General features: G+C 40.5%; 1 long non-coding RNA gene across 5 annotated transcripts in view; it reads left to right on the top strand.

Moving 5' to 3' along the window:
• Positions 1-840: 840 nt before the first annotated feature.
• LOC107316198 overlaps positions 841-9,921 on the top strand; it is a 163,365-nt gene continuing 154,284 nt past the window's right edge. For all 5 annotated transcript variants that reach the window (XR_004307727.1, XR_001556221.2, XR_004307726.1 and 2 more), the window contains exons 1-2: positions 841-951; positions 2,525-2,643. This is a non-coding gene — a long non-coding RNA (uncharacterized LOC107316198). The remainder of the gene's footprint in view (positions 952-2,524; positions 2,644-9,921) is intronic.

Here is a 9,921-nt window from a genome sequence, read left to right as displayed (position 1 = left end):
GGGGAGAGGGTATCTCCTGTTACTCGGCCACTATACCCTTACAATACCATAAATTGCTTATTAGAGGAAAACATGTGCTCTGTGTATACATATTGCTTATTCCTTACCAACAGGGTCATTTCAGTGTCTTCTGTGTAAATGTGATGGAGATGACCTGTGGGGAAGGGGTTTTAGGTGTCTTGACTGCTTCACTTTAAGCAAGACCAGCCCACGGCCACACAGCAGGTGTCTCCTCATAGACAGGAGTGTAAGCAGGGCATCCCACAGCTCTGCATTGCTTACCTCTAATCACCTCCATGCTAGGGCCAAAGTTGTCCAGAGGAGAAGAAACAGCATAGCAAATATAAACAAATCCAATTTAATAGCTGGCAACTATTGTTAACTTTTTTCTTTCTCTCTTTTTTCAGCCAGCTTCCAAATTCTGTATTGTGAAGTTGCCTTTCTGGACAGTGCTGAGGACAGCAGGAGTCTCTCATCCACTTGGACATATGAGAGGGTCAACAAATCAAACATAGATATGAACTAGATCTGGCAAATATTTGCCAAAGTAGTTCAATATTTGTTTGGATTTTGAGCAGAATTCACTTTGGCGTCGTTCTCTCTTCTTTGGCACTCTTGCACTACGAGTCCTGAATTCTTACTACCTCTGGACATTTAGAAAAACAACCTTTAAAATCATTGGCTTCAGCAGAAGCTACATTTTGTGTTTTCTTTGTTTGCATCAGAAGTGCTTGCCCAGGTGTATGTGAACTGTTGAGCCACAGCCTGACCCACTGATTGTGCACCTGGGGAAAGGACCTGGTCAGCCCTGGGAGCACAGGTGAAGGTGATTCAGCTGTGGGACCAGAAGGGGTGGAGTCTGGCTGCACCTCTCTTAGACCCCATTTAAGGTCTGACTGCCACTAGAGGAGGTGAAGCTTTTTCCTGTGAGCTTGGGATCTTCTTGTATGGGTAAGAAATATTCATCATCTTTTTATGGTACCTTAGTGCTAGTTCTGTTATCATCACACCTCTGTAGTGCCTTTCCCATCATATTAATCTATACAGTTGCTATACCGCAACTCTCTTGGATAAGAAGGGAGGAAAAAATGCAAGTGCAGCACTTCTGTCTGATTGTAGCGGTGTTAATGTTGATAATTTTGCCTCATAAGCATACCGTAAGATTAATCTGGGAAGGAAAAAGGTATGGAGAAATGCAGTTGGTCTTTTTTGCTGAATTTGAAGTTTTGGTCTGAATGGAGCAGAAGAACTGGTAGCAATATGGAGATTCCCCTGGGGAGGTGGGCTGTGGAGCAGCTGTGTGTTTATAAATAGGTGTCAGGTGATGTGGCTTTAGCACAGGGCATCCAGCAGTTCTCTGAGCAGTTGAATGGTGAACAAAGCAGGGGGGAAAAAGGAAGATGTCAGAACAGAAATCCTGGCCTGTTTTTAATAATGACAATATCCAGTTGGGGTGTAATATATCAGTGGAATCTCTACACTCAAGTAAGCTAAATCTGTCAAATATTAGTTTAGACAGTCAATGAGTTTATTCCAATCCTAGATAAGCATGTGAAGCAACAAACAGGCATTGGTTTCACATATAGTTAACTGTCAGATTACCTAAAGGTGAGCTCCCAATGAAGTCTGGTAAATGTGCTCTCCTTTATCCTCCTGGTGTAGCCTGATCCACAGTCCTTCTGGAAGTGCAGTGTTTAAGGAACAGCTCAACACCTACCAATGCTGAACTGTATGTGATGTCTTTCTTGCAAGAATGATTATGTGAGCAGAATTATGTCCATGTCTTTCCTGGATCTGTCAAATTGGGATTAAAAAAAAAAAAAAGCTTAAAACCCTGAAGTTCCAGTCTACTGATTTCTTCTAGGTGGTTTAATCAGGTCTCAAGTGCCAGTTTGAGTCAGTACTCTCTGAAGTGGTACTACATACTCAAAGGCTATAGCAGTACTCCTTGAGATTACAGTGTACTGTAGCAGTTGATAATATTTCCCACACAAGCATTAGGCCACTGTTACAAATGGTTTTGTGACCCCCTTATTCACATTATTAGATTTTTTTCTCCCATTCTCACAACTTTCCTGTGCTAAAGCTATTGTCTTAAAAAACCTCTGCAGAAAGCAGCCGCTTCTTGCTATGCATTTTGGTGATCAGGTTCAGCAGGTGCAAGGACTTGAGTGGTTTGGTAATTGCAGAGGGGCTGCAGCTGGGTTGCTGCTGGCCCCGGTGCCTCCCTGGTGGGATTACCCCACTATGGCTGTGTTCCTCACTCTGAGGATGATGCTGCAACGTGTGTTAGGCCTGTTCACCTGCACACTGAAAAATGCATTGCTATATGGTGAGGAAGTAAAGGGGTTGAGCAAGGGGTATGTGTTGTGGCAGGGCATTGACCTGGTGTGGGCTGTGGCTGCTGGCCCATGCTAACAGCAACGGCCTCCATTTCCTGCAGTCAATCCAGCCTTATGCTTTCTTCGTGAGCTGATTTGTCTTTGTTATTTTTATTATTATTATTATTTCTTCTCTTTCACAGAGAAACAACCTCGTGGTGTGGAAGATCAGGCGCATGCTGGCTGCCTGATGATGGAGATGAGATCAGAGCAACAGGCTGGAGGAGCTGCCTCACACTGTGCTGCATCCATCTGACTTGAGGTAAGTGCCCACGGGTCTGTGAATATGAATGTGCTGCAAGTCTTCGTGTTGTTAGGGCAGTGCTTCAGCAGTTGAGAACTTGGTTGTTGTTTGCATAGGGTGCTCCTTCTGATGGCTGTCAGCCCAGTACTGTGATGTTTTTATCCCATGTTGCTGATGGTGTTGGCACCAGGACGGCTTGGGTAGTGGTTGTGTTTGGGGCACCATGCAGCTGGGCTTTATGGTGCTTGTTGGAAAGTTGGACCTTTAAAGTGTTGTGCAGAAGTGTTTGTTTCTGTGAAGCATGAGATAGTGTTGAAGCCCTGGGCTGGAGAATATACACTTTAGGATGTGGATGGTAAAAAATTGTAATGTCTGGTAACTTGTAATGGTGAAGAGACTGAACTCTCTCCTGCCTGTGCTTTCTCTTTGATGAAAACTGAAGTTGTGTACGTATTTTCTTATGAAAGCTACATAAATATAGGTCTTGTCCTGTTGCATTGTGGTGGAGTTGCATTTCTAAGTGTGTATTGATTTGTTCCTTTAACTTCTGTTGATGGGAAAACCTGACTTTTGAGTTTGGTGGCTACTGAGGGTGGCATCTGTTGCAACTGTGTGCTCCTGCAGTGTCACCAATCTGTTCTGTAACCCTACAGGACAGTTTGTTTCATTTGTTACTGAGGAATGGACCTGTGAATGTTAATGTTGCTGTATCACTCCAGCTTGTTAGATCTCACAGGTTAGGAGGTATTGTTTGGACTTGTTTGTTTGCTGAGTCAGATTTTTATCCAACTCTTTAGTTTATGGTACGTTCTGTTATAAGCTTACGACTATTTCTGTGATGTGCTTTCTAAGAATACATGCAAATATTTGTTTTCTCAGGTTAGTGTGTTGAGAGCACCCAAAGATGAGTGCTGTGCATGTATAAAAACAGTCATGTTAGTCTTGATATCCAAAAGGGAGCTCACACAGAGCTTTGAAAGACCTTCTCTGACTACCCACACAGCTTGTAAGTGATTTTAATTAAACGTAATAAGCACTGCTGTCATGTTGAAGGAAGATTAAGGTGATCAAGCCATGCAAGAGCTGCCCCTGAGCTCCAGGGCTACTAGAGGGGTAGGACCAATGTCTGTAGTGCCTATAAGAGGTGCTTCTGTTATCCCTGTCAAGTGCTTCCTATGGTTCATGCTGTCTATAAGGTACATCAGAATTAAGAATTTAGTTCCTTCCTGAGGTGCCCTGGTTTTGATCTTGCGCTTTCTGACTTCTGTTTATTGACTGCATTTAAGTGCCGCTATGTGAAATGTGTGCTAAGTGGAGGAAGACGCCCTGTTAAATAGGGCCATATACCCAAACTACTTTCTCACAAATTATTTTAGTGAACACGAGGATCACAGAATCAAAGTAATGACTCCAGTATAGCCTGGTCAGACCATGTAGCTTTGAACTGTACTTGAAGGAAGCTGCATTCGTTTTTTTGTTGTGACATATGGATATGAAAACTGGAGAAACAAATTCATGTTATCTTCAGGATCAGATGCTTTTCTGGCAGTCAACGAAGTCCATACCGTTGGTCATTGTGTCCCATAAACCCATCCCTTAGTTCAGAGAGGTGTGTAACATGCCACCATGTTGAGCTCATCTCTCAGCTTCTCATTGTAGGAGGTTTGTGTGATCCTATTAAACCCACCAGATCTGTTGAAAGCAGTTATCAGGCATCTTATGTGCTTGCTTCACTGTGTAGTTTGCTAATAGTTTTTTCAGTACATAGAGAGGCGAGTGAGTGGGACTGTCTGACTCCCTGACCTTGCAGCTGTACTCAGTGAAATGTATAGTTCAGTGATTTCTTTTATACAAACCTGTGTTTGCTTAATTTTTAAAATAATATTCTGAGTTTTCATAGGAATGAGTTGGAGACAGAATATGTTCCCAGTGGCAAGTTAGCTAGAAAGCTTTCTTAATTGTACTGAGAGAACTTTACTTTTGACGGGGCATAAATATTGTTTATGGCTGTCTGTCCTTATCATTGTGAACATGGTTAAATATGTCATTTCTAACTAAGCTTTGCTGTCATTCTTTGAGTTATATCCCATGAAATATTATTATATGCCATGAAATAGAGCTTCATTATGTTATATTCTACTGTTGATTCTCAAATACTTCAGGATTGAGAAGCTTGTGTGATCTATTCTGAGATAAAAGTTCTTATTGCTGTAATGAGGCATCGGATCAGCTGACAGATGGTTCCTTTTGCATTGAGTAATGCAGAATCACATTGGTCCTGTTAGGGTTCTCTGAGAATCCAGTTCTACTGAAAATCACTCTGTAATCTTGCAATTTTTTCTTGTTTTGTTTTGTAACTTATCACCGAGAAACACAACTGATAGCATAAATCATACTTAGCTGCAACACTGAGTAATGAGCAGTGGAGTGCAGGGGAGGTTTATGTGTGTCAAAGTGGGATTCTCTTAAAAGGGCTTTGATTTTGGAAGATACCCAGGGACCAAGACCTCAGCCTTAAGAAATATTAGGCAATATCTTGGTCAGGTCCCCTGCCTATCCAGTCTGCAAGGTGAATGCCATAGCAACTGAGCAAAACACAGGTTGCTACTGAGGTTTGGGAGAAATCAGAAACAAGCCAACATCCCTATTCATTTCTAATACTGTCATATGCTTGACATGTTTCTTCATACAGTACCTAGTAAAATGAGACTTTACAAATTGTATGGCTACAAAAATTAGCATTACACAGTCAATAAATCATGCAAGACATTTGGTATCTGTATACTTAATCTAAATTTGTTAACACTGGCAAGATAGAAGTCATTTTGACTCTATGCCGGCACTTGAATCTGGAACACAACTCAGAAATTCGAGGTTTCTTCATCCAGCTGTGTACATGTGCCTTGTTATCTAATACTTTAATTGCTAGCTAAACAGCGGGTAGTAGAGAATATACTGTTCAATGTCAATATTTAAGCAGGACTTTACTTATGGCTTAAGTTTATTCACCTCAGAGAGAGAATTTTTGCTTCGCTTGAATAATTGAGCAAAGAAAAAGCAGGGTTTCAACTTGCTCCTGTGGTCTGTACTTACTGTAGGCAAGTAGAAAAGTATGCGAGCTATTTCTTTCATCCATGTCTTTTGGGTACAGCATTTTTGGAAAGCTTAGGGGGCTGTTGAGACCTCTCACACATCTGGGACCTTTCCCCTTTTCCTTTTCCTTCCCAATGGATGAGGCAAATAAAACTGAGTTGTTTGGAAAAATATTTGTTAGACACTCCTAAAATTCTTCAGAAGTAATTTGGAAGTGTCATTTTCTCTCATTCACTTTGTGAAAAGCTGAAAATGTGGATAGGGACTTCTTTCCTGTTGCTATGAAGCCATAAAAAATTATTGCAATGACAATTAAGGAGAGGCGTTGAAGATTTGAGGCCTTCTATGTGCAGAGGCTCAGTTGGGGTAGTTTTGCCTGGAATCTCTTCACATGTTAGAAAGAGTATCTCCTTTTAATACCTTGTGTTCACAAGCACATGGTAGGGTTAACAAACCAAATCTTGAGGAAGCTGCATGCTTTGATTGCAGGACTGTAGGTACTAGGAATCAAGATGTCAGACTGTTCCTTCTAATGCAAGTCTTGTTATTAGGTGAGTGGCTTACAGCCATACAGCTATTAAATGGAAGAAGTGAGCAAAGAACACAAACACCACAATTTAAAGCTACTCAAAGACAACTGAGGAGAGGAAGAAGAGGTAAAAAGCTTTGAACAAAGCATTTTTTCTGTGCAGAAGAGTTGTGCACATGCCAGGCCTTTATAATCTCTGCCAAATCAGACCAGGGTTGTTCAGGAAGCTGACTGGAACTTGTCTGTAGATCTCCTGGATGACATGAGGCTCTAACTCTACTGAGGGGAGATGGGAACAACTTAGTAGTGTCTGGGGTCCACATTGCTGTTTCTGTTGCGAGAAAATACAAAGGGAAGTAGAGTGAGTGTTTGGGCTGTGTTCAGTATGCGGGCCAATAGTTTTCAGCCTTTTACTCAGCTCTCATTTTTCTTTCAAGGTGAGTCTTGGAAATGTTTTAGTTAGTTTCAAGCTGTGGCAAATCCCATCCTGGCTGCTGTTTGCAAAATAACTTTTCTTCCGCATCCGGTCTCTAATCCAGATTTTCCAGTAGCTCAGAGCAATTATTACTGACAAATCCAATGCAAAAACGATCCCAGAGCACTACATTTGAATACTTAATTGTTTTATAGTCACTTCAGTTCTCCTACTGGAAACACAGAAGTACTTATGGAAGGGCACCATTTATTTTGCCAGGACATGACACTGTGACATTATGTGTAGTGTAGTCACATTATCTGCTCCGAGGGTAAAAATGAAACCTGCAGTTTAAGGTTGCTCAACCTGAATGTATAAAACATTTGATCCATCTTCCCTGTCTTTATATGTAGCCAGATACTCAACCAGCTAAAGGTTGAAATCCTTTTTATTATACTCTTAAACTGCATTTAGGATCTTTACGGTGTGTGTTTAGAAAGTTTCTAGAAGAACAAGCAGTAGAAAACTATCTTGTAAGACAGGCTGATGTTCTTTTATGATCACTTTAAACCTCAATGCTCTGGAGGGGAAATAGCAAACACTGATTAGGATGAGCAGTATGGGATGTCACCTAAAAGAATGAAATCAGAAAAAAGAATATTTACAGATTTGACGGGAGGGAATTTGTTGGGTTATGGAAAGCTTGAAACTCAAACAACCAAATCCAGTCACATTCTGCGTCCTGTCATATTCCTGTACTGTTAATTCTAGATGTATTTTTTTCCTCCCTGTTTTGAGTATTGGCAGGCTGCTGAGAACCATATATTACATTGTGTCAATTCTTCACAATCATATTTGTGATAATATTATCCCTGTAATCTGGTCAAAGTAGACTATGTGCCATGTAGGGATATTTACATGGCAAGTTATCCTACGTAACCTCACAGTAATGTTCCAAGAGACTTTCTAGCACAGCGTGGTATTTTCTTCTTTCTTTTCCCAAATAGCAAATCTGAATGTTGTCTTAATAGGTGCAGAATTCTCTCTATCTTCCCTTTGTGTTACAAACAGTTCCCAAGCAGTTTATTCTGGATAATGGAGTTTAAAACCAATGGTTTAACTTGCAAAGTCTATCACTTAAGGTCAAAATCAAGCCAAACCTTGTGTTCTTTTGGGATTTTAATCAGCCACTTTTGCATTTAATTGCTATTTTGGCAGACTGGAAGAAGGAAATAAGGATTTAAAACACAAAAATCATATCAAAGTGACCTGGGAAGAATTTGAGATAGACGTTCTTTTTGGCATAGAGCATCTCTGAGTTACAGCTGTCAGACCTTCTCTGGAAATGCCTGGGTTTTTTTATTTACTAATTTTTATAGCTTGTTAGGAAAGATGCAGTTTAAGTGGAAGTATGTCACTGAGATCATAAAGGAGCCTCTCATCTCATTAATGACTGTTCCACTACAATGGACCTGCTTCATAGAAGGCTTTATGGAGCTTTGGAAAGCAACATACTCAGTATCCCCTTTACCTAACTAAATGTCCCTGTACTGGGTTGTATCTCCTACAGCAGCCATGCGCTACAGTCTCACTGACTTTGACCTCACTGCTCAGTGTTGTAGGTACAGCCTTGGCCAAATGCATTGTTATCAAATATCTGTCCTCTGCTGATTCATCCACTGAAAAGCAATGGTATGGCCCTCAATCTAGAGGGTGGCTGTTTGTCATTAATATCCATTATACTTTAAACTTTTTTTAAGTGTTGGAAACCTCAGAAGCCGCTATTCCAGTTGCTTATAATGCGTTCTTTGTTTTCTGCTTGGCTTATCTTTAGGCACAATACAATCTTAAGGAAGCACGCCCACTCCCTAATGTTTTCCTTGGGAGCCAGAAATGTGTGCTGTGGTGTATTTGTGCAGTTGCAAGTCAAAGAGAAGTGTATGTTATGAAAGCAGGAGGTGTGGGGGATGGTAGTGGTGGGATGCAGGAAATTATATGTGGACTAAAAACAGTTATGAGAAGTTCTGATTCAAAAGCCTGCAGCTGAAGTAAAAAAATATCTCGACTAGCAAATGCAAAAAAGCTGAGCTTCCCTTGTTTAATGGATGGCTTTTTAAGGCTGGTACACCGTGTGTTAGTACAGCCAGTCTGCTGAAGTGAAACCAACCACTGTTCAAATACCTTTGTTATGAGAGTATCTTGTTTACTTTAATGTTTCCCTTCCTAACAGGCAGCAATACTGTTTGTTCCTAACCTGCAATGATTCTCTTTCCTTTCTAACATTTCTAAAACTGGCTATTTCTGTTTCCTCAAATACTTGTTTTCTTTGAGATTGCTTTGGGAAGAACAGTTTAACTCCTAGATCTTATTTTAGCTAATGCTAAAAGGCTTTGTCCATTATGCCCATAGCCTTCTATGTACAGCAGCCCATTGTGGTGTTAGCACTGAGGGTATTCCCCCCTCCCAGCCCTCAGATACTTGCTGTCTGCTCTGAACATCTCACTGCTCTTCAAAACTACATGGGGCCCAAGTGGCAAAGAAAGTGATTGAAAATGCATGAACTGCATTCGTTGTTGCTTTACATCCCTCTTTAAAACAACCTCAACAATCTTCTAATTTAGAGATTAAGCATTAAAAATAACTTTCTTTAATCTCATTGTTATGCTTGTATAATATTTCACTTTTTTTCTAGCTTAAAAATACAGCAGGAATAATATGCGTTTCCTTGTATTTGAGTTCTCATCTTTCCTCATCCTTTCTGGAGAGGGAATGAAATAGCAGGAAAGAGAGAAAACCAGAAAACAGGAAAAATAACATCATTCAGTTCTTAGACGCTGAGCTGAAATAATTTGAGCAGAAATTGAAGTGTTTTGTGAAGAGAAAATGAAGAGAAAACTCCCCCCCAAGTAGGTCTTTAGGTGTTGGTTGACTTCTTCCTTCTGCAGCACAGTACGCTATGGGTACAGCAGTACTTCTTTCCTTTCTATCCTGGTACAGAAAAGCATTTTGTGAGATACAGAACTATTTGACTACTTCTTTTCCAGTGAAGCGTTCACTTGCACTGTAGGCAAAATTCAAGTAAACAAACACTGAATTTACATATGTTGGTGGGGAAAAAACAACCAACCAAATAAAACCAACCCAGGGAAGAATAAATTGAGACTAAATATTTTCTTATTAGGAATTAAGTGGTGTGACAAGCTTTTGCATTTTAATTTTTTAAATTTATTATATAGATATGGAAGGGGACAGGCTCTTC

This window comes from Coturnix japonica, chromosome 6 (assembly GCF_001577835.2).
Source record: "Coturnix japonica isolate 7356 chromosome 6, Coturnix japonica 2.1, whole genome shotgun sequence".
NCBI lineage: Eukaryota > Metazoa > Chordata > Aves > Galliformes > Phasianidae > Coturnix > Coturnix japonica.
Note: the sequence above shows the minus strand (reverse complement) of the source record. Positions and strands in the feature narration are given on the sequence as shown.